At 38.9% G+C, this 24432-nt stretch overlaps 1 protein-coding gene across 3 annotated transcripts in view; it reads right to left on the reverse strand.

The window, feature by feature from the left end:
• LOC310898973 (melanopsin-like) overlaps positions 1-13271 on the reverse strand; it is a 53176-nt gene extending 39905 nt beyond the window's left edge. The window contains exons 1-5 of one of the 3 annotated variants that reach the window (XM_083834794.1): positions 11412-13271; positions 10374-10448; positions 9341-9430; positions 9211-9252; positions 1264-1501 (exon numbers count right to left, since the gene is read on the reverse strand). The gene's annotated coding sequence lies outside the window, so the exon portion shown is untranslated. Of the gene's footprint in view, positions 1-1263; positions 1502-1682; positions 1807-9210; positions 9253-9340; positions 9431-10373; positions 10449-11411 lie in introns of those variants that run through there. The other 2 variants (XM_083834796.1, XM_083834797.1) reach the window with 2 other exon arrangements.
• Between the last annotated feature and the right edge of the window lie 11161 nt (positions 13272-24432).

The following is a 24432-nucleotide window of genomic DNA, read 5'->3' on the forward strand; positions in this document are numbered from 1 at the left end:
AAAATAACACAGAAGGTGAACTAGTTCAAGGTGCAGAGCACATGACAGGGAACAAACTTGGACTTCCTAGGAAACTTTGGAGAAAGTTTAACTGCACACATAACTCTCACAGCCACCACGGTAAAGATGTTATTAAAAAAGAAAAAATCAATTAGAAATTAATAGCTTCAGCAGCACCAGAGTGCATTCAGTGCATTTAAAAGATTTGATTTGGAATTGAGATTTAAATGCTCAAGTTCCTGTTTGTTTGCCCCTTATTTAGCTGTCTAGATGTCACTTAAGCTTCAGAGGGCTCCACGAAAGCTGGCCCCAACTTCTTTCTTTCTGATTTATTCCAGGACAATGACTTGTTGCAATGAGATGACATCCATAGCTTCCAAAGCTGGAGTTTCTCCCACCTCATTCCCAAACTCTTTCTTTCCCACTCTTAAAACTTGTTTGTGTGAGAGCTGTTGATAGAGAAAGAAGCAAATAATCTTGGTAGACTTTGCTGAATGCCAGGGCATGAAGTTAAGCACAAGCAAGTTATCAAAGATTTAGTAGGAAGTCTTCAATCCCTGAAGTCAACATGTTTTATTGTAAAGGTATAAGGTCAGGGATATACAAGACAGAGGGACATAAGGACAGTGGCACACCAATTCCTCATACGTGGGTTGCTGATGCATCACAGTTTTCTGCATCATAACTAAGTTTCAATGCACAAGCAAATCCTCTTTTCTTTATGAACGTTTTCAAATAATCCTTGCTAAACACGAACAATTGACAAACCTTCCTACAGCAGGCCATTTATGTCACTTTACATTAATCAGTTCCACGAAAGGATAACAACTCTGAAATCTGCTTTAGGACTTCATTCAATATTTCTCTTTTCATTACAGTTTTCTGAGCATTAATGACCAGGTCACAATAAGGTTTAATCAACTAGATCTTGATGATGCAACAAGTCCCAGCGTGAGCAATCACCTGCTACATCCTCCCCTGCACAGCCGGTGTTTTCACATCAACCAAAACTCCAAATCTATGCTAAAAATCTAGACACAACACTACAAAGAAATCCATTTTCCTTTGGGGAGATCTGGCTCAGCTGCACAAAAACATAATCAGAATTCATTAAATCAAAACAACTTCAGTGAGATATTTTTCTTCTTTTAAAGGACAAGCAATTCATTCAAAGCACTCCTTAGAAAGCAAAGCAGAAGAGAGGCTCCCTTCCCTTTTCCCTGCCCAGCTCCCACTTTCTGAAGCCTTCCTCCCGGCACATACATTTCGGGTTGAGACGAAAGCATCTCCCTTCCCTCCTCCGCGTGGCTGCTCCGCGCAGGACCGCCAAGCTTGCAGCTCATCCTGCAGAGCATCCACAACCCCGGCGTTTAAAAAGCTGCTGGGCGACCAGCCCTCCTCTGCTTCCAGCCTGACAGCTCTGCCAGCATATCGAACTGGAGCACTGGCCCCCAGCAAACCACTCGTCCCATTATTCAGCCTGAATGGCCCCACTGCAACCCTTAAAAGTGGGGGAAGAAAAAAAAAAAATGACTTGAAAAAAAATGTTTGCTTTTCTTTTTTTCTCCTTTTTTTTCCTCTTTTTATTTTTTATGCCTCTCCAAAGCATTCCAGCCGGCAGTTTCTGTCTCAGCCCAGCCAAATGCTCACCCCCAGGGCTCAGCATCCTCCCCCCACCGTACCTGCTCCCCACGGTCCTGGGTGGGCAGCCAGCAGCGGAGGGCGGCGTCTGAGATTTCTCTCACAGCCGCTGATGCCCATACCCTCTTTATGCTTTCGCTGCCAGGAGCCTGGCTCTGCCTTCCCTGTGACCTCCCCCCCGCTTTAGGTGGCTGGAAGCAGCAGCTGGCCCCCCCGCTCTCCCCCTCCATCCCCGAAAACCAGCTCACGCTCCCTCCTCGCCTACTCTGAGCTCCATCTCTGCAACCCACGGAGCCATGCAGCTGGGCAAGGGTAGTTCTGTGACACTGCACGCGTGGGCAGCCACGCGCTAAGCCTACAGCTGGCTTTTTTCTGGGCTGTTGAGCAACACAGACTGGGTGTCAAGTGTAGCTGCTGCCCTGCAGTTACTGAAATTTCGTCTTCAGGCTTACGGCTCAGCATTCAAACACCAACGCATCGCCTGACCTGGGGATGCTTGAGTAACCACAAAAAATAAAGGGGACAGCACTAAGCGTGGTCTCGGAATTTCTTCCCTTACAGTACCTCACTGGTGTCACATTCGTAAAGCGGAGACCTTCAGAGGCTCTGCAAAGTGATGAAAAGTCAAAGGATGAGGTGGCAGACATTCTCTTCAAGAGCCCCTTTTTCTTACACGCTGTTTTGGACAGAAAGCTATCACAAACAGGTTTCAATCCCTATATTTTTTTCTGCAATGTACTGACAATATTTTCAATATATATGGTTTTGGTGGTCACCTTTTTTAAAAAAAAAAAAAGTGAATGAAGGGGGTTTCTGAGGCTGTGATCTTCATCTGGAGAAAAAGGGCTCAAAAGAAGCAGAGGGAACTTCCTCTAAATATATATGAGAATACAGCTAGCTTTATATAGCTTCTTGAATTTCAGTTCAGGATTTTACTACTGCTAATGATAAGTATTTCCACAAATATGAGGATTGTCTCAGCTAGCATGGCTTTACGCAAAGCTTAAATTTCTCATCTCAGATGCTTGTGGTAATCCTGGTGCTCAACAGCCCAGTTTCCTAACAGGAGGTAGAAAAGTAAACAGTGTATTGAGTGAAGAACTTCCATGTGCAACAAGAAAATAGTGCAACCTCTAAAGGATTTTGGGACTCTAAGCAACTGTCAGAAAATTAGACAGAAGGATTCCAGCACCTGGAGAAAACAATCATCAGTGTATGCATATAAAACATGCTTACATACACAAGAATATACTGTATGGCTACCTTCAGTTTCTTTGCTGGTCCGTATTTTGTCTATTTCAATATAAACTGGCACACCTATATATTACACACCCAACAATGTAAAGAACCTTTAGAACCTAACACAAAATTGAACACTCCATCACTCAAAAAAATAAAATATGGCTAGAGTTGATTTGTTCCATTAAGTTCTCTCCTTCTGATAAATCTGCTTTGTAATACACTCTTTAATTACATATTCATATACTTTTTTCCTGATTTGTTTTTGTTATTCAACTTTCAGTGCTTCTGAAAAATCAAAATATTTTTCTTCCTGCTTGGTGCATTAAATTTAAACCAAATTTAATCAGATGAGGTTTAGCACATCTTTGTGCCAAAAACACAAACTGCAACTTTTAAACACTTATCTTTTGGCCACAGTGAGGAGTGTGTCTGTAAATTAGCCTGGATGCCTATGCACTCGGATACGCCTATCAGATTTGTCAGGTATGAGCAAAGAAAATGAAGTGGTAGAGCAGGATGCTTAAGAGGAAGTTTAATAACAACCAGTATCATTAGCTCTTTTACTGATTCTTTTAAAGATGATGAAAACTCACCTACAGACACAGAACTTACAAGTATGGCAAATGCGTACATATAAACAATCCAGAAATGCTGGAGAATACAGCAGCACTGCCTAAATTGGATGCCTAGATTTCCAAGTAAAGATCACTTTGGCATTTAATATCCCAAAGATATGATGCATATGTTACAATAAAATGAGTATTATGTCAGAACAGAAAAAAATTAATGTGCACTTCAGTTGAAAAAAACAGTAAAACCACATACAATATACAGTTTCACATTGTATTATAAAAGCCAAAATTAAGGTATCGTTTTCATATGTAAATTTCTGGACATTGATACTGTATGTTGATCATTTTTCCATTACTTGTTGAAGCACCCTATTCCCATTCAATTATTTGACTTGACAGGTTTTACTCCTCCCTCTGAAGATGCCAATAAAAACAAGTATTAGCTGCTGTCTTGCACAGGCAGTTGTGTCTTGTCACCCTGGTGCTTTCTTTTTCAGGTCCACCGGTTGACTTGATCTCCATGATCTACTGATCATAGACAGGTTTGAAAGCAAACTATAGCTCTTTACATTGTTTTTTATGCTCCACGTTCAAATCCACCAAACAACACATACTTGAGACATTTTAACAGTTACGTAGTATTTTTTTTCCTTGCTCACTGTATCTATTACCTTAATGATGTGATCCATTAGGTTACCTTTTTTTTCCCTTAAAAATATTATGTTAATGTTCTAGATGCGTCATGAGGCACAGAGTTTCTGATTGTCTTACAATCTTTTTCCATAAAAGTTGGCTTTCAGATAAAAATTTATGTAGTTCCAGAAGCACTATACAGTATCTTTACAGTTTCAGAATCTACTTAGAGTCATAATTTGTTAACTGATATGTTTTACCACTACTGTTTTTTAAGTGTCTTTTAAAGTGACATAAGCCAAAAAAAATTATCAGCCCTCTAACATCCACAGGTGGGTTCCCTTTATTCTTACACGCATACATAAATGATGTTCTATGAAATGATGGGAGACATGTTAAACTATTCAATTGACCTTTCTGGGGAAAAGTTCACTCTGTTCATGCTGTTGTTCATTCTTATTGGAGCCGTAACTTCTCTGAGATCAGGCCACTATGCACAATACCTTGCAGAGCTGGACTCGAACCCATTTTTGTGCAAGATATTCTGATTAAAGCTAGGAATTGGACACCAAAAGAAAATTAAATGCCAACTAAAGCAAACTTTTTCAAGCTTCAGATTTGTTTAGACTGACAGGGTTTTGATTGATGGTTTGGGTTGGCTCCATGAACGACAGCATTTAGGTACAACTAAGCCTCAAGCCAGTGGTTTACTGAGCTGCTGTCTCGTATCTCTCTTTCATGCACTCACATCAGGATTTGTTCTTCAAGACTTTCTATTTCAGCTGTTTGTAATTAATCCTGGGTCATGGAGAAATATAGTAAATCAAGCAAGCAAGTACAACCAGACAAATTATTTAGACTCATCAAATACTGTGAAATGCATTTGCATGCTTAAACTCAGCAAGAGTTTCAGTGAAAAGAACCAAAATTGAAATTGCCTTGAAATTAATAACAGAAGACAGAAAGCTCAAGTAACTAAAGAAGTAGGTTAGGTCAGAAACTGTTAAGTGCCTAACAGAGGTCAGAAAAATGTCCTTTGTGATTGATGGTGTTGATATCCTAGGGTAAAAGACTAATTAATAGTAGTTCCACAATGGGACTTGAAGAAACAAACTGGAGTGCAAAATGCAGGAAAGTGTATATATATATTTATATATTTAAGGAAAACAGGACAGTCTTTTAGGATGAATAATAGCACTTTACATTTCTATGACATCTTTAATCCCACAGCAGCTGGTGAATTTAACAAATCTGGAAACATTATCTACCATACACCAAATCATTTTTTCTGTCACTTACAGCATCCCCACTGGAGCAAAAAGCAGTATCTGTTTAACAGGTTAGATCTGTTGTGACAAACACCACATCTAACTAGGGCTACAGGGAGAGTATAATTGTCAACAGCTGGAATGGGTGCTGAAACTTGGATTGAGCAGCTGTTGGGAAGAGCACGTTACAATTTCTCCAGTTGCCATTGGAGATGAAGACTTTATCACAGATCTTGCAGACCTGCCATGCCTGGGGCAGGCATTCTCACGAGCCAGCTCCGCAGGGCACCCGCCTTGGTATGAGGTGCCTTCACAGCTCATAGCCCCTCACACTGCAAGGTTTGAGTGTTATATCCACCAGACAGGGAGGGAGCAGAGGTTGACTGTAAACATCCAGGCACTAAGACAGACCCAGTGGTCAATCGAGAGGTGCTGCCTCTTCAACAGTCATCTCTGAGTGGAGCCTGCACCAAGGTCATCTTTCTTTCACTGCAGCCAAAACATAGGCTACACAGTGAGGTTCAAAGGCATCTCACATCAAAGAAACGATTCACAAGTGCTGCTTCCTAGAGCACATGGGACTGACAACACAATGCCTGACCAGTTTCTCTGAAACCCATGATCACTAGCAATACAGGGCAGCTAATACCTTTTAGGGAATTATGGCTGTACTCATGGCCACTGATGCTATGATCATTGAGGAGTGCAAACAATGTGAGCAGAGCTTGACTATTTAAAAAAAAAAACTGGCAGAAAGAAGAAAGTGCAATGAAGGGGAACTGCATGGCCACTGAATCAGTGTATTCTAACTTTAAAAGGAAAAGACACCATCTTAAAGTCATTTCCAGTTTTGTTGTTGGGGCCAGGGAAAGGCAATGCTGTCAAAAACCAACAGCTAATTTGCAGTCGTGTTGATTTCTGGACAGCAAAAAGGCATGTTTCAAAATGCGTTTTGTGCTCCAGGATAAGGAATAATTAAATATGAAGCAGGAAAACAGTCATATGCCAATGAGCAAAATGGATTAATTCAGCAGTCCATATTTGCTAAGGATGAATCTTCTACTGGTTTAAAATAGCTACAGGTTGATTAGGGAATTCATTTTGGGATTGCTATAAACAACAGTGCAAGCACTCCCAGTCATCCTACTGAGATTCTGACAACTCTGAAAAGTTCAACTTATTTCACATGACACCTGAAACATTTTAATTGCAAAGGAAAACAAAAGAATTTTTCTCATTTTCATTGAGAAACATTTTATGATACCAAAATTTTCCAAAGGAAAGACATTCTGTTTTCTGATTAACAAGTTGTTTTTTTCTTTTCCTCTGGCCCAATTCAGTCAAAATGTTTTCTCTAACAACTTATGGAAAAACCCTAAAAGTCACAGCTTTTGCTGTCAAAGTCAAGGCGGTGACAGCGCACAGACATTTTTTTGTTGTACTGTTATCTTCTATACTGAAGTTTTCCATTTCTGGTCAAAGGTGACTTGTTTCTGTAAATGGAAACAACAGAAACATTTTCACACTAAGTGCTTTAAAACAAAACCCTTTTGCGTAAAAAGCAGTCCCGGAGAATTTCATCCTGGAAGGTTAATGCATCAGAGTCCTGTGTCAATGCTGACAAGGGCTCTTGATAATGAGGTTAAAATAAAGAAAAACAAACTTCCCTAATTCAAAGATGGTTTCAAAAAGAGACATGCAGAACAAGGAAGTCCTTATAGGTCTTTGGTTTCTATATAGGAACTTCTAAGAACGGCAAGAATATACTTGGATGTAACGTAACCATGACCATCACGTCCTTGAAGAGACAGAGGTACAACTGTTAATATCCAGAAGGAATACAATATTTGGCAACAGCTGTGCTACCGCTTGGACATCCCAGCCCAGAACACTTAGCAGAAAATGCTCTGCTCTGTTAAGTGTCGGCTCCAGGGAATCCAACACACCACCTAACACAAGTACCACCACCCTTAGAGACACTGTGAAACATCAGCCCTGTGTGTGCTGTGCAGTGTGCTCAGGAGTAATGGTCTGCCACTTTCTAAATACAGCACATTGCAGAGTACGGAAATGAAAGCGTGTTTGAAGTGACCTTCCTGAGCTATGCCCTGGCAAACCAAATCTCACTGTTCAGACACCAGTTCTAGCTCTGCAGGTCCTTCTTTGCCACCTATTCCCACCAGCGAACTCTCAAACTTTCCAATGGGAACTACAATCCAGTTCCTATTAAAATTAAGGGTATAACATAAGCAGTAAATTTAAGAAACTACCAAGATGTACTGTGAAGAAAAGACTAACATGTAACAATTTCTTCAGCTATTTTAGGCCTAATAATTCTGTGTTTTGAGTTGTTGAGTTGGTCTTCGCAAAAAGTCCTACAATAAAGATGGAACTAGAATAAAATAGCATTTAAATAATAAGCTCAATTAAAACGTTACTTAGAGTCTTCAGTCTCAAGTACCATCAAGACTCAGTGAGACAAATACAAAAATTTTTGAATATTACCACAGAAAGCAGAAACACCAGTGTGCAGTAATTGAACTAGATGCATCATAATCATTTTATCCTGAAGTGAGAAGAAACTTGGATTTCATCACTACTCCCAAAATAAGCCATCGCTAATACATTCTGTATGACAATGGATGACCCTAGTCAGTCCATTCCAGGTGAGATGCCTGATTTGAGGTCTAGAGCAGAAATGAAGGTGGAGGTAGCCAAGAAGTAGATAGGTTCTTGGCCTTTCCCTCGGTGCTGGTCGGTAGAGCTGCAGCAATATCCATCAAAGATATATAATCCAAGCACCAAAGCATTTTGCTCCCATACTCCTTAAAAAGTGGATCTGCTGTCTGCAGATTTCAGAAGACCAGAAGTAGGAAGAAGGAAATTTTGACATGCCCTGTCTGGAAGCAGGAGGGAGACCATAAAAAAAAAAACATTTTTATTTCTCATATCCGGAACAACAGCCTCTCTCATTTTATTGCTGCAGCTATCCCACGTTACAAACTATTCTGTGATATTGAATTTTTTTTGAGTTTAGGAAACTGTAAGTCCCTGTCAGAACAACCACCATTACCACTATACTCTAGACAGAGGCCTAGACACAACCGCCTCTCCCAGGCGGACAGTTTTAATGCACACTGGGACAAGACTGACCTACAAGTCAGGTAATCTGTCTACAGCAGCAGACACACAGAGCTACAGACAGGTCTCTTCAAGGACCAAGGCTTTTTTTAAATCCATCTCCTTCACTTCCTCCATCTCTTTGATGCCTCCTCTGCCAAGACACATTAGTGGCAATGTCACTGGTGCATGACCTCAACGTCCATGATTTTGTGTAAATGCCACGGCCATTAAAATCCTGTCTCCTTTCTTGCTCTTACTGTAGACTCCCTGCCAGCAGTGAGGAAAGCCATTTTGCCCCTTTGCATTTTGAGATTTTCAGTTAAGATTAATGCCATATCTACAATCCTCTGTATTTACATACACAGACTCATGCATAAGTGCAATAAATCTCAAACTGTATCTGCAGGACTGTTAATATAGAATACATACTGATTAGATTAGGCAGATCTGTGTCTTTTTCTTCTTTTTGATAAATTTGCTAGCACGTAAATACACATTTCAGCTACACTGACATTGAAAGTAACGTCGCTGATACTTAAATTTACAATTTTTTTCCAGAAGAAACAAAAGGAAGGTCTACTCAAAGTCCTGTTCTTCCATTCACTACACCATCTCTGGTCTATAGTCTCTGTCATGGACTGATTTCCACTTCTGAGCCTTTCTTGTTGTAATACCATGAGTTCCTGTAATCCCTATCCCATCTCATACAGAAGGCATCAGGGCTCACTTACCTTCATCAGCAAAACAGGTATTATTGAAAATCCAGCACGTCACTAGAAATAAAAATAAAATAAAATAAAAATCCTACTAGGAAATGATTTAAGATGAAACCCGCCTTCAGACATTAAACAAGGTGCCTACCTGTGCTGACAACTACTTCAGTATTTAGCACGAAGTCTGCTCTTCACAACAATTTGTGAACATAATGGTGCTCCTCGTACAATCCAAACCCTGAAGAAAAAGCAGCATGTTTTCTGACTTGGGTCTATATATTACCAGCTTTTTGGACTTCTCTTTCTTAAGGTCACTAAAAAGCAGGAAAAGTCATGAACTGTGCAAGCACCAAAACTATTGATTTAGCTGAGTTGCACATGGCTGCATTTCAGGTCTGCTGGAGCAAGCTTACAGAAATCATAAAAGGTGGAAGGAAGTTATTAGCCTCGTTTTAGAGAGGGAAGAACAGGATATACAAATGGAAAGACTTGCTGAATACTGCAAAGGAAGTTGGTATGGGACTCAGGTGTCTGAGCTTTTGTGACCACCTGGTGTCCTCCTTCCCTTTCCAACAAGCATAAGCAAGAGCAGCTACTTCAAGAGCTTCCGTGAGTGCTGCATTTCTCACAGAAACCAAAACACAAAGGTATATATTGCCTAAGAATGAGAAAAAAGCTTAGTTTCCTCTAGAAATAAGTTCTCAAGAAAGCTTTGAAATGAGTTAAACATCTTCCCAACCACAGTGAAGATGGCATAGCCAGAAATAAAAGCAGATATCAGCTCTAGGTGATTTCAGGGGTAGATACTCTTCCCCAAGCTCAAAACTACAAAGGAATAAGAGAAGCAGACAGAATAAGGTGTTAAAACAGCAGACTAAAAGGAGAGTTTTTTTAAGAGATGCAGTTTATTATGTAGGGCTACTTCAAAGACCATTTCAGGTATATCTGAAACAGGGTTCACATATCTTCTAAATAATTTAAATATATATATTTTTTTAAAATCATGAATTTATGCATAAATGTTGCTGAAAAAACGTATTAGAGCTCTAAACAGGTCAAATAGTACTCATTAAAGTGTTAGGAGTGCCTACCTGTGTGTGCATGTACACATTTTGATTTAAAATTCATTTTAATTAAAAAAGCATATAGTAAATAATTCTCATTGATAAATTTAAGCGTACCTTTACTGATCATTTCTTCTGGCAACTGCAATTTTGAGCTCTCCATCTGACTGTCCAGCTCAGCAGAAGGCAGGCCTATAGGACAAACAAAACAAAACTGTTCTGCTTTTTCAGAAAAGCAATGTGATGTTAGTCTGTCAACCAAGCTTTTCTAATATTAAGTTCAAGAATTATGGTTACATAGAATAACAGGTTAATAGTATTAAATAAATTTCCCAGTTCTCTTCTTCTTCTTAAACTTTTCCCAAAGCTCCCTTTCTTATTGCCATATGATACAAGAAAACAACAACAACAACAACAACAACCACCTATGTGTTTCCTTGGCAGAGGAACATTTTGGCAGCAAAGAACATGTCTTTGAGGTTTATACTTTAGCATCAGCTCTATTTCTATCCAAACTAATTTCCAGCTGCAAAGAAAGGAGTAGAAACCCTGTGAGAAACCAAAAATTCAGTGATGGAGCAGATCCACTTCTCTCTCACTTGCACCATTAGTCAAAAATTTGTATCATCAGCATTTAAGAATGGACCGGAACTGTTCATTTTTATAACTAGCATACAAGAAAAATTCACCATAAACTCCACAGGAACCAAAGCTACCTGTGCATAATGCAGATTGCTAGACAGACAGCAAAGGTTTGCAGGGTCTCAGGTATGTTTAACATTGTAGTATTTTTCTGACTACCCCATTAAGATCAGTATTATAGCTCTGTCAGAAACCAGCAGCCAATGCCAAGAAATGCATTATAGCATTAAAATAGTTTTGTAAACGAAGGAGGGAAAAAATCCTGACCTTAACTGGCAAGATGTGCCATGACTTTTTTGTTATTAATAAAACAAAAATTAAATTAATTAAAATGTCCCTACACCCATCTCAATCTAGTAAAGCCAAATGATGGCAAATTCAGATTTGGTACAAGATAGAGGAGAAACGTTAAGCCATTTTTTCAGCAAAACCAGTTCATGTAAATATGGTGTTTTCCTCCTGTTATCTTTTCCTCTGTCCATCAGCACCTGAGTAACAAATCACTTTCCTTACCTCATGGAACCAAATCCTACTGTTATACCACAACCTTCATTTGGGCTCATATATTTGCTTTATGTCAGTGAGAACAGAAGTCAGGCTACAGCATTGATCTTCACACCTGCATTCAGAACAGAGACTTGGTCTATTTTCACATTGCCGAAGAGATCTATTTCTGGACAGAAATCACTGTTAGCCCTTCCTTCAAGGGCATTGGCATTTCTTTTTTTCTAACTTTCTCTCTGCTCACTTTTTTCAACACCTAAACTGTCAAACAGAACTTCAGCCCATCACCAGTGAGATCTGCTCAGATCAGGTTTCATACAGAGAGTGCGATCTAACAGCCAGTGGCCCAAGAGGGAAGGGTTTGAGTGGCCTGGCACTAGAGAATAAAAGTAATCCATTAGGCTGAAGAAAATGGCTGCGCTAATCTTGCCTCTGCCTCCAGTTTTCCCTTTCTTATCTTACATGGCTCTCATCTCTGTACTTTCTCACCATTAAGCAATTCTCTCAGAAGTCCAAGCCAAGGTTTTGCAGCTGTGCCATATCAAAGCTAGCTCTTGGACCACGGACGACTGAATACTTCCGGGGAGGGTCACAGCTCTAGAATCAAGGCTACATGTAACTGGAAATATTTAAAGTTCCCAATGAAACTGGCAGAAGAGTTAGTTTTTGAAGAGCTAGACAGAAAATAAATAAATAAATAAAAATGGCTAGCAGGTAGAAAAAGGGGAGGTAGAAATTGGCTGGATTGGTGGGCCAGAGACAGAAGTGAATGTGGTTACACACAGACACACAAAACATAAAGAAAAAAAAGTAGAACACAAAACAACCTGTGCAACCTGACAAGGGCAAAGAAACTGAGGTGAACAGCCATTTGGAGAAGAACCTGAGAGGTAACAGAGAACATGGTCAAGCACAGGTGAAGATATTTAAATATGATGTAACCTCTTTGTAAGTCTTTTATTGCTGCTCTTCAAAAAGCAGCCATCTCAAACATGAATCTCCCAAAAGGGTCTTATTTACAAGGCCTTATAATGGAAAGGCAGAAACAAACAAACAAACCCCTCTCTCTCCCTTAGTGAATAACTACGTAGGGATTTGAAATACTCCTATATATTTGTTTGTAAGGTCTTTTTCCCTTGGCCAAATAGCACATAATGATCACAGAGATGGTGGCTGAGAATGTAGTCTGGTATGAACAAAATTCTGTTTACATCAAAATAAATAAATGAGAGTTTCAACAATTACAAGATCTGATGAAAGAAGGCTTGACCAGAATATTCCAGGCTCTCTAGTTGCCAGCATCACCAGACGATGAAGAAATGTATTCTTGCACTTACAGTCTGCTGATCCTGCCTGGGTCCTGCAGGAGCATCTGGCAATGGGAATGCCTCTCACAATACAGGGAGGCAATAGCACCTGATGGCATCACCAGGTCCTCCTGAGTTGGCTGTGCAACACGAGCTGCACACGCTTTTGCTCCTGTTTCACCACATATCCAGGTCTCCTTTTTAATGTATACTCACACACCATAACATGCAGGGCAGGGACGTGATGCCCTTGAAAGTCTGTTTCCACCATCTGCTCCTGGCTGCAGGTTGTGGTTACTTCCTTCCATTCCTGGAAGCTCTTCCTGCTGGCAAAGAAAGTGTGGTCAGAAAGGGCTGCTCAAGTGACCAGCGTATGAGTTCCCATCAGGGTACTCACCCTGGCAAGCTTCAGTCTCTCAATAACTGTAAAGCATCTTCTAGTGCTGATTAGCTGCTGTGAGATGTTTCACACTATGTAGATAGTACTGATGTGCCCCCAAAGCTTCTTTTCTGCACCAAGTGGTATGGGAAACACATGCCCTGGCGCTTGGAAAGCCTAACCCATGAGTCACCTGGCTTGACTTTGAATGCTGGAGAAAAGAATAAAAGGAAAACCACCAAGTTTATTCAATAAAGTCAAGGTTTAAACGTGGGATTAGAGAGCATGAAAGAAAGAAAAACACAGACATGACACCGCTTAGGGTAAACCTAATGTCAGTCTGGTCTTCTAGCTTGACCAGGGATTTCTCCAAAGCATATCTTGGCCAGGGAAACCAGGCTGGTGACTCACATGCCATATCCAGCATCTTGTCATTCCTGCCAGAGCTAACTTGCATCTCTGTTCACCCTCACTGTTCACCCTCAGAGCCCAGACAGCAGTCCCCAGACCCATTTCACTCCCAGGCACCGTCTTTCAAAGCTGAAGTTTCAGTGTAACAGGCATCTCCACCCCAACTGCCTCTGGCCTGCATTGCCTGAGGTGAAGCTGCAGCTCTGTTTTCTCCGTGCTTTTTGTTTCTTTCACTTCAGACCTCCCTGATCCTGTTTTTGTCTAACAGGAACATAGGTTGCATGTTCCAGGTACACAGCATGGCACCATGAAAAATAACACAACTGCAATTTTACCCTTGGACCAACTTACTATTTCATGTTAGTGGCCTTGTTGAAGACTTTACATTTCCAGGAACATCATAACACTTTACAAACTATACACATCGATCAAAGGATTAACTACATAAACATCCTGTTAAACTTGCTGTCACTATTTCACCACCCTCTGATGATAACCACATAACTTATTGCTAATACTAATCATTAGTCTTGACAGATTTGGCACATATAATGGTATCTACAACCCCTTCCCTGCACAAGCATTTCCACACCTCTGACCACCACTGCCTCTGTGGCACCTGGAGAACTTCCTGCTTTCTCCACAGGGTTTCTTAACTCTTTCATCTGATCTCACAACGGTTCTACATCCACCTAATTGAAGAGGTCACAGCTACAGAGGAAAAATAAACACAGGTTGATAGCATAGGAATGCCTCTGGACATGGTATTTCCTAGTGACGTCATGCATCTCATGAAAAGACTGTGGGCAAAATGAATCTTATGCAGATTTTAAATGAAGAAACAAAGGCAAGAGGAGTTGAAGAAGACATCTTTTTGATTTTTCCCTGTGGTGGAAAAACTGGTTTGTGAAAAGAGCAAAGTACTAAATCACAAATCTGAAAATACAGAATAGTTTTTCAGTTTTCAAAATTTACTTTGATGACTATAAAGTATTTTTTGCTTACAAGTGGTAACTCCACACACTTAACACACATGCTGCTACAAATATGTCTGCCAAAAATATTTGACTTCAAGTTATCAGAAGCAGGTTCCTTAGCAAATTTAGTCTAGGGTTTAGAGTTAGTTCTGAAAACTACATTTTTTTTTACTGTGTATTTATACTGACAAATCAATTCCTTGGATAACAGATGTTTAAAAAAGCACTGCTAAACTTTCACTGGATTGGAGAAAGAGGTATTGGTAGTTATATTAAAGAGAAGTATAAGGGCAGAATTCCTGAATGCAAGAATGTTAACCAGTGCATGCCCTTCACATTTTATGAAAAGCAAAAGATTCACAAAAAGAAACCATTATTTCCCAGCTATGACCTTACTGCATAGATTTATCTTGTATCATTTTTAAGACTCAAATTCATTTTGGTAAAGAGAAAAAAAAAAAAGCATCCATATATGTACTTTAAATATTAATATTAAAAAAAAATTATGTCTTTAGGGTATTAACAGTGTATTAACCCCCCCCCCCCCCCCCATTTCTTGAAACATGATATATATTAACTAACACAGATTTGCACAACACTTTAAAACCTCTGGATTCTTGCATGGTGTATAGAACAAAGGAAGTCTGTTAACAAAGCTAATGCTGTTCTGTTTGTAAGGTCAAGCATGAAATAATATTACATTCATAAAATGGTATTATATTCACCTACTACTTTGCACTCACCCATAGCTCAAAATGGGATAATGAAGTAGCATGACTTATCTAAACATAATGGAACTGTGGTGGCTTCACCTGACAATCAATAATTGTTGAAATTTACTTAACTTGTGAAAAGGGAAGAGGGAATGAGTTATGGAGACACCACTTGCTTCTCCCATTGCAAGGTGTCTGCCACGTTATTCCATTTAAAATAGTGCTACTACCTGGGAGGGACTTTTCACAAAAGAATTGACACATTACACATCACCTCGTCTGCCCTTCAAAAGGCCAAACCAGATGCCAGGAATTCTAGCTAAGCAAACAGACTGCTGCAACCAAGAAACTATGGTCACATTGGAGTGTTAATGGCATGTTCTTGTCCATCAATAGCAAAATCTCCTCCAGCCCGATGTTAAAAGCCCGTGGGTAGACTCACTATATGTTTTTTATATATAAAGTGTATTAACATGCTAGAAATTATTTACATTGCTTAATTTTTGCAGACATATTTGATTGTGCTAATATTTTTTTCCTCAATCTTCCCTGCTTAAGAAGTATCTTAAGCTGTCTTCCAAAACTTATTCACTCACATTTTCTATACTTAATGTATTGTTGGTTTTTCCATTTACTAACCTAACAAAAAATTAAAAAACACTGCTTCTTAGCTATAACTTAGAAAGTCAGTAATACAATGGAAAAAAAAAATCAGTGTGATATTGTAGAAATATATTAATATTCAATATTATCAACAATATTAATAATATTGAATATTGCTAACATTATTATTAATAATATCATATCTTATTAATAATATTATTAATAATATGTAAGTTTTGTTAAAAAGAAAAGCTCTGTAAAGGACTAAATACACCTTCAATATGTTACATAGAACTACTCAAGAGCTCTTTATTGTGGTTACTTCAAATAGGAATCCATTCTCTGCTTTTTTTCCAGGGAAACACATTTTACTGAAAAAAATGTTATAATTCAGAATATTTTAAGAGAAACTATGTTTCATTTTAAAGTGGCTTGTGTAGAAATCAGTATATTTCATTTTTCTGAACTGACTCATGTTTTACTTTCTGGCAGTTAACAAAAACAACAACAAAAGATATGACCACTCCCTTTGCCTCAGAGGAATGTATTGGCTTCCATTCTCGTCCAGGGAGAATATTATAAATTTATCTCTGGCTGAACCGCTTGGTGTGTGGGAGTCACATAAGCAGGTGATTCACAGGAAAGTTATTTTGGTAAAGGAAGAACACCTATAATTTTTTTCTTTAAAGAAAAAAGAACACTTTTCCCCTTGCCCACCCCTCCAGGATGCTCAAAATGGGAAAATCTGGATAAATACTGAAGTTACAAGGTGCTCTGGGATATTTCAGTAATTCAAATCATATTCAATGTATGAATTTTGACATATTTGCATATCCTGTTGAGATTGAACATATTTCTATGCTTGTAAATTCTTGATTTTTCAGGACTTTGATTCCTGGGGAAAGCAAAACAAAACAACACCTTTAAGTATGAGCTTTTCAAATCAGCAAAGCTCAGCATTCAAATACCAGACTGTTTTTGTGCAGGGCAATTCCAAATCCTCTTTAGCTCTCACAATAGCCCTTTCAGAGAGATTTATATAGAGTGCATCAGGTGAGTGTAATTATTGTTCTGCTAGGAATTCCCCTATTAACACTTTTGGCTCATGCTTCAAGGAAAAGAAAGTTTTCCTATCCAGGCTACTCCTCAGTGATACAACTGCAGCTTCCTGTAGATGAGATTTTTGCGTATCACTCTATAAATTTAAGAAATCTTAATTTCACAATTACATCCTGATTGTGCAAACACAAGTCCATGTGGGCACCAGGTGGATGCAAAACAGTTCCCATCAGGTAAAGAAGCTGCTTTGCCACCTGAAACTCATCTTTCCCAGGTCTCCGTCTTCATGGAAAGCACCATGGTGAAAACAAAACAAGACTGCACCCTAGAGAAAAAGCAGTCGAGCATCTTGAATTCCTTTGGCCTTGTTATGCTTCAAAAGGATTTATAACCTAAAAAATTCAAGAGTCTATTGATACCTAATGTTCTTTTACACATTAATGTTCAGTTTGCTTTTCCCCAGTATTTCCCTGTTTTTACAAAGTACTCTGATGTGTTTGCCCGTAGGGATGCTATGAATTCCCCATTCCATCTCAGTAATGAACTTATTTCTGTGAACAGAAAGTGCCCAGTGAAGGTTTTTTGCAGTCCCATTTTTCCCATGTTATAAACAGGCTGTGTCTGTACTGCACCAAAAACCCTTAAAGACTTAGCTGTTGATAGACTATTACCAAGTAAAACCTGTCAATGGTTTTCTCTGACAGCTAAACTAATGTCTTTTAACCAGCAGCTGCTGAGCTCTAACAAGCATAAAATTACATTGATCTTAATCAGATCAGACACCAGCTTCACTCCACTCCATCTCAAAGACTATCTGATTTCATGCTTCATTATAAAAATCAATTAATTGTTTCATTGCCTAGTCATTTTGTGTGTATTTATAAAACGTATTGGTTGATATTCTAAAGATTGCAGGCAGTCAGGATATTTTGTCTGGGAACCCCAAAGAGTATGTATGGAAAAACAGGATTATAAAAGACAGGATTATAAAATCAATGTTATAAATGAATTTACCTGATCATCCAAAATGGCGTGATCAATTGTACCAGCCACAGGGCATTTCCTGCATGCCTAAAAGCCCTGCTTTCCTATGAACATCCTGGTCTTTTTATTAAAAAAAAAAAAAAAAGAGAGAGAGAGAGAAGTGTCATTTGCAAATCCATCCCCAGTGTCACCTTTTGCAAGTGCGCTCACACTTCCCAAAGAGCTCGACCTCCATAGAGCTGACAGCCCAAACATCTTCAGTGCAGTGAGTTGGTTTAGAAGCTGAAATTAAGCATGAAACACTAAGTTAATTAGTGCAGACAAATAACTAGTGACTACACTATGCCAGACGTGGAGTATTTAAACCACAATGTTTTGTTGCTTTGAAATAATTATTTCATTTTCCGAGCAACTTGGAAATTTGAGTGGATGTTTACGGAAAACTGGATCATTCACTCAAGCATGAGTTTCCAAATGAAGTTTATTTTTAAAGGAAGTTATTTATAGTTTACTCTATCGGGCTTTTCATTTACATCTAGATTCAGCAAAGCACTTAAGCATGACGCATTTGAGCTCAAGATGCACTTCCATGAATATAAAACTAGAAACATTCGTTTCAGACAAACATGATTCTAACATTAGCAAGAAGGGAAAGAATTTGTTAAGCTTAAGCCCTGAAAAAGATATGCATATATCTTTTCTACTACAGACAGTCACTGATGTCTGGAAAATTTTATTTCTATTTTTATTTTTTGTTCCAGTTGTCATGCATGTGTTCCAAAGAACACTTGGCATTAGCTTTCCCGAATAAGTGTTCCCGTAACACTCGATTTTTACCGTGATCTCAATTATACAGTGTAGTTTTATCCACTATTTCTTAAATTTACTCTGTTAATCTGTTATTCTGACAATCTGTTGTACACTCTTCCTCTGTGACTTACAAATATTCTTCAGAAGTAGAACAATGACATTACGTTAACCCTGGCCTACTTTTAAGGTATTAATAATGTTATATAATATAATTTATATTTATTGCTGCTCTTCTGAAACCATTCCTCATTCATACTGAAGCTGTACAGGTCGTGGTCAGAGCTTTGGTTCATCCAGTGCGGTATCCTCCTCTTAACAATAACCACCACTAATTGTTTCAAAGGACATGCACCGGGACTTATTAAGAGGAGCTATAGAAAAGCTTATTCCTGACAGAACAAATTTTCAGCCAATTAAAAGTTGATTGGGGTCTCCTCTCACATTTTTTACTTAATTTAGTCAATACCATGGCAGCGACTAATAGCTGGATAATCTGTAAAATCATGTACCCTGTTTTGGAGTCCTAAAGCCTAGGTTTTTGGAGACCTAAAACCCAGGTTTTAGCCAAGTGACAGGATGGCTTTCAGTGAGCAATGTAACGTTCTTCCAGAGCATAAGCATTCAAGGGGGAAATACCAATCTCAAACCAACTTACAGCATCTTACATTTTAGGTGTTCCTCTGTCTTTTACATAGAAGTGGCTGAAGTCCGCAGCATTTCAGGTTCCCCACTCCAGGTGGGTCTGTTGGTCATGGTCCCACTTCTGTCTGTTCCTGGAAAGTGACCCTCACACAAATTTTATATTTCTTGAAGCTTCTTCACTACTACTCTGTCCTATCCCAGCACAAAGTCTAACAGCTGTATTTACCTGCATTGCCTCAGTACTGGGAAATCACCTTTATCAAACTTGTCAAACTAGTGAAAACCCAAAGTGTATGAGTTGAGGTCATATGAGGAGGATCATGTCTTGTGGCAGATATGTCCTTGAGAACTGGATGAACACAATGCAGTGCTTGGTAGTTACTTAAGAACCTGCCTTGAAAGGACACACTCCACCAGCACAAGTAGGGCCTCAGATCCTGCTCTGCACAGGACATCACATTTTCAGCATGTTGCGTAAAGCCCTACCTATCCCCATGGGCTCCCAGAGTAGGAGAGCAGCAAAACTTTTGTGCTATAAGCATAGTAAATGCCAGATGAAAAACGTCAGAAAGTAGTCTGAAGGAGGAAGCCTTACTCTGAACACCTGACACTAGATAAGCGCATCTGACAAGTCTTTATCTATTACTCTTCTGTAATGAGGGTGTGAATTTTTCCTTGACTCTGTAAGAATTAGGTAAAATACATGTTCAGGCAAATCTACTTACAACAGCACTTTTATCAGCTTTCATTAGTTAGTTGACTGTATATAGTACTTATGAACTGAGAATTACATTTCCTCATATATGTCACCCATGAGAGCATGAAACTTTTTTTCCAAGCTTCTGCCTTCACTATTTCAGAATCCAAGGGTGACTGGGGACTTGCTAAATATTCCCCCCATCATGTGACTAGGAAGACAGTCCCCAGATTTAAAGAAAAGACCGCTTGGAGAAAGACTGTTCCCTACAGGGAAAAAAAAAAAAGAGAGAAAAGAACAGAAAAGAAAAATGCTATGGATCATAATGACAGCAGTTTTGTTATCTACGATTTGTCTTTTCTACTCAGTATATAAAAAATGAACATCACCATTTGGCCGCTGCAGGGGTGCCACTTAGGAGTGAGTGGTTCTAAGCCTAACTAAATCATGAACAGACCAAGCCAGGTTGTTTTCAAGTTACTGCCACATAGGTTGCAGAAGTCCTTTGCTTACTGCTGAGAACTCTCATCAAGTCCTAAGGAAATCATGTAACACCTTCCTGGAGTAAGTCCTAAATTCGCATAATGAACTTGGGTATCGAAACTTTTCATAGGGTATAGCACAAGTCCATAAAATATTTGGGGTTTTCACTTGGCCTGGGGGAAAGGGGTTGGACCAGATGATCTCAAGACAGCGACTATATCTTCAACACCATAATCTGTAGCAGCAATGCTAAGCAATCGTACCATTACCATTGCATTCTTGCACATATAGCATCCATTTTTGCATCATCTGCAGTTTTCATTGGTCTACAAATAACTGCGAATAGTTCCTATTGATTAGCTCCTAGTTGGTGGATAATGTGAAGAAATGAGGTCAAAGATAGCTTCAGCAATGGAACAAACATGTCATCTGCAGCATTAGGGGTCGGCTACAGTGTTTGCAACCAAAGTCATAAAAAGGGCAAATCTTTCCAGCATCTCAATGTGCTAACAGAGATTATGTTTACATTGTCTTTGATTGCTTTTTGGTTCAATTCTCTACATAAGCATAGAAAGACCTATGTAAAATAAAACTTGTGAGAAAATATAAACAGTGCTAAACTTAGAGGATGTATGCCAACTTTTTTCTCTTTTTTTTTTTTTGTTCTCTGAAGAATGCACATAGACGTTATTCCTGAGCCACTGAGTAACTAAATCTATACATATACCTTTGTAGGTGAGAATTCTTCCTTGCTTTCAAACACTAAAGTGTAAATATAGCCACTCCCAGATAAATTCCTATTGTACTTTCACAGCAGGACACTTCACTGGGTCTCACGCAGTGTCCTTGAAGCCCTTCTTCTTCACAGTACAGCGAAAAGTTTTTATGCCTTGATTTCTATCAGAAGATGACTGATTCATCTCAGATTGGAAAGAGAGGTGCCACTGTTCAGCTTCTACTGGGGATAGAAGTCTCCCCAGACAACTCAGAAAAGAGGAATCCTTACCTCTGTAAATGGATTTTTGCCTGTGGACTCCTTGCATTTCCTTTCTGGCCAGAATTGTCCTCACTCATGGTCAGAGTCATCAATATTGTCATCAACAGCTTCCTTATTTAAAGAAGCTGATTGTTCATTTAAACATACAATTTTAATATCAGTTAATTTAGCTCAACAGCTCTCAAAAGTTTATAAAATATTATATCAACTCTCAAGAACACACAAAGCTACTTGCATTTCTTTCATTACTATAGTAAAAAAAAAAAATCAGAAAAAAAATCTTCAATGATTTTACTGTTTCTTTAGTAGAAAAAACAAAAGTATAGTACTGAAAGCCTGTACAATGACAGAGCTTGACTAAAAGAAAACTTAACAGGCATTTAATAAGTTTAGTGACATTTTACTCTAAGTGACAATTTTGAAGAAGAAAGCACTCTGTAGGAAGAAGTTCAGTATGGAAGAAGAGACAGATGCAGCATGCTGAACATATTCTACAATGTTTTCCCATTGCGTGAAGACAGGAAATCCATTTGTTTGGGTTATGCGTTGCGTGGTGAGAAGCAGATCATGTTTACCACTTAAAGAGACTTTATGCTCTTCACACACATCACAGAAGGAAATGATACGGTATTGTCTCATGTCAGGAGATGCAGTGATTGGGATGGCTTGGGTGTCTTCTCCCAGACTCCAGAGGTTACCTGCATAAGCAAAACTCCCCCAGTCACTCATTCAGGGAGATGGGTAAAGAAGTGAGAAAGCTGCCTGCAGGCAAGTTGTTGGACTGATAGAATAATATTTAGGGTTGGACAAATACCTCTGTTTTGTCCTCAGGCATGCAACCCGTCTGGTGCAACCCAGGTCTGATGTTCAGCCCCACCCTACCAAGACAGTCATCTCTTCCAAGCCCCATGTTGCAACCTGCTTCCCTCTCTTCCTGATGCTGTCTGAATCAGTAGAAACAAAAGGGTGCATTGTCTGAACTAGTGAGTGGTTTCATCATGGTTTCCAGAAAAAAAATGAGCACCTAAAAAAAAAAAACAGGAAGATATGTTAACTTGTCTCAGTTTCAGTCCCCTGCAGAAGTGCAGTGATTATTTAGTGTAGGGAGAGATTAGGGGAACCTCTACTACTCATGGGCTGTTGCATATTCACGTATTGATGCTTAGCATAAAACAGTGTTGTGTGTCAAACCTTGTGCCATCCAGTAAGACATTTCCAAATAGGTTAGAACTCCACAAGAAATTTCAGGTAAAAAATTATCTCAGTTATCAAAACAGCAAAGAAGCCACCGTGGAGACAAAAGACAATTTACACAGGTACTTAACGCTCTTGGAAAGATCTATTTTAGCTAAGAAAAACACACTTACAGATAAAGATGTTGCGAAAGCCTTAAGATTACAGCAAATATTTTGAGTAAGACATCAAAATAGTTGCAGTCCAAGCAATTTATGTTTTCCTACAATTTTATGAGAGTGGGTGTAATGGTCCAAAATATGTATGAGTGAATCAAATGTTTTACATCAACTTTCAAGTATTTTTCCTTCCCCCAGTTGACAATGACAAAAATATGAACGTCTATAACTCTGCAGATCTTAGTATTTTCACATGGTGCATTTTTTTTCTTCCTGTTTAACAAAGGTTTCTCAGACATCAATCCCACCCAAATCTTACTAGAAATATTTCTGATGAAGTGCCATGTTGCCCTTGGCTAACCCTCTAAGTGGTGAATATCATTAATAGTCTTAATGATAAGACTCCCAGCTCAAGCAGCAAAAGCAGTCAGTGAGCTTCTGTGCAAACACCACTTCAGTTTGCCACTTTCTGTACTTAAGAATCTCACAAAAAAAATAGAGCTATACATTTAACAGCAAAATACATGTAGCCCATTTAGCATTCTCACAGTCAATATTTGCTGAATGCATCAGCTGCATGACCACAGCTGTCAAAAAGGGAAGATTTTCTGATTTTCACTCCTTACAATTCTACATTTTATGGAGGGAAAAAAAAAAAGAAAGAAATGAGAGGAACAAAAATTTGAGGGGTGATGGCTATCTGAAAGTATTACTATTTATTTATTTAAAGATGGTTGTGTTATCTGAATCTCATGATAAGAAAATTGGGAGGAGGAGGAAGGGCAGAAATAAACATTTTCACAACATTATGGTGGAGGATTAAGCAATGAAAACCAGAAACCTCTTAGGAACAACTTGCCAAAAAGGAATCTCAACCATTTCAAATTTATGCAAGGGAAACAACAGCAAGACAGAAGGCATTCTTACTTGAACAAGGGAATAAAAGTACTGATTCTGACCTTGAAGGCTCAACTCTGTGAAAGTTGGATGTATTTCACATTATTTCCTGTTATACTGAGGAGAAAAGAAAACAAATCCAGGCATCCTAATGGGGCAAGCTCTCGTCTTCATATGAATTAAAGCTCAAAGCACTGAAGTTGTACTGATGTGAAACAGTAATATAATTAGGGTTACTTAAGATCGTTTTACCCCAAAGTGACTTCCTCCAGCTATGTCACTTTCCTCCAGCTATGTCACTTTCCTCCAGCTATGTCACTTTCCTCCAGCTATGTCACTTTCCTCCAGCTATGTCACTTTCCTCCAGCTATGTCACTTTGGAAACTGTACTGCTATGAGGAAATATCTCTAGCCAATTACTCATCTTGTCTATACAAATATATCTGAGGCACTTATCTCCCCAAAGCTGAAATGAGAACATTAGCAGAAAATATAGTATTTTTCCCCTTCTGCTTATAGAGAGGTAATATAAAGAGAGAATACTGCAGTTTTGCTCTGCACGTTCATAATTACCGCTGTGTCTGGTTATCAGAGAGAGAACATCAAATGAGATGTGCTTGGAAATCGTGTTTTGACCCAGATCATCATTCCAGGTACCACACATACTTTGTGCTCTCTGGTACCCGTGAAAACAGGTCCTCCGTTATCCAGAGCTGCAA

This window comes from Anser anser, assembly GCF_964211835.1.
Source record: "Anser anser genome assembly, chromosome: 4".
NCBI classification, from domain to species: domain Eukaryota; kingdom Metazoa; phylum Chordata; class Aves; order Anseriformes; family Anatidae; genus Anser; species Anser anser.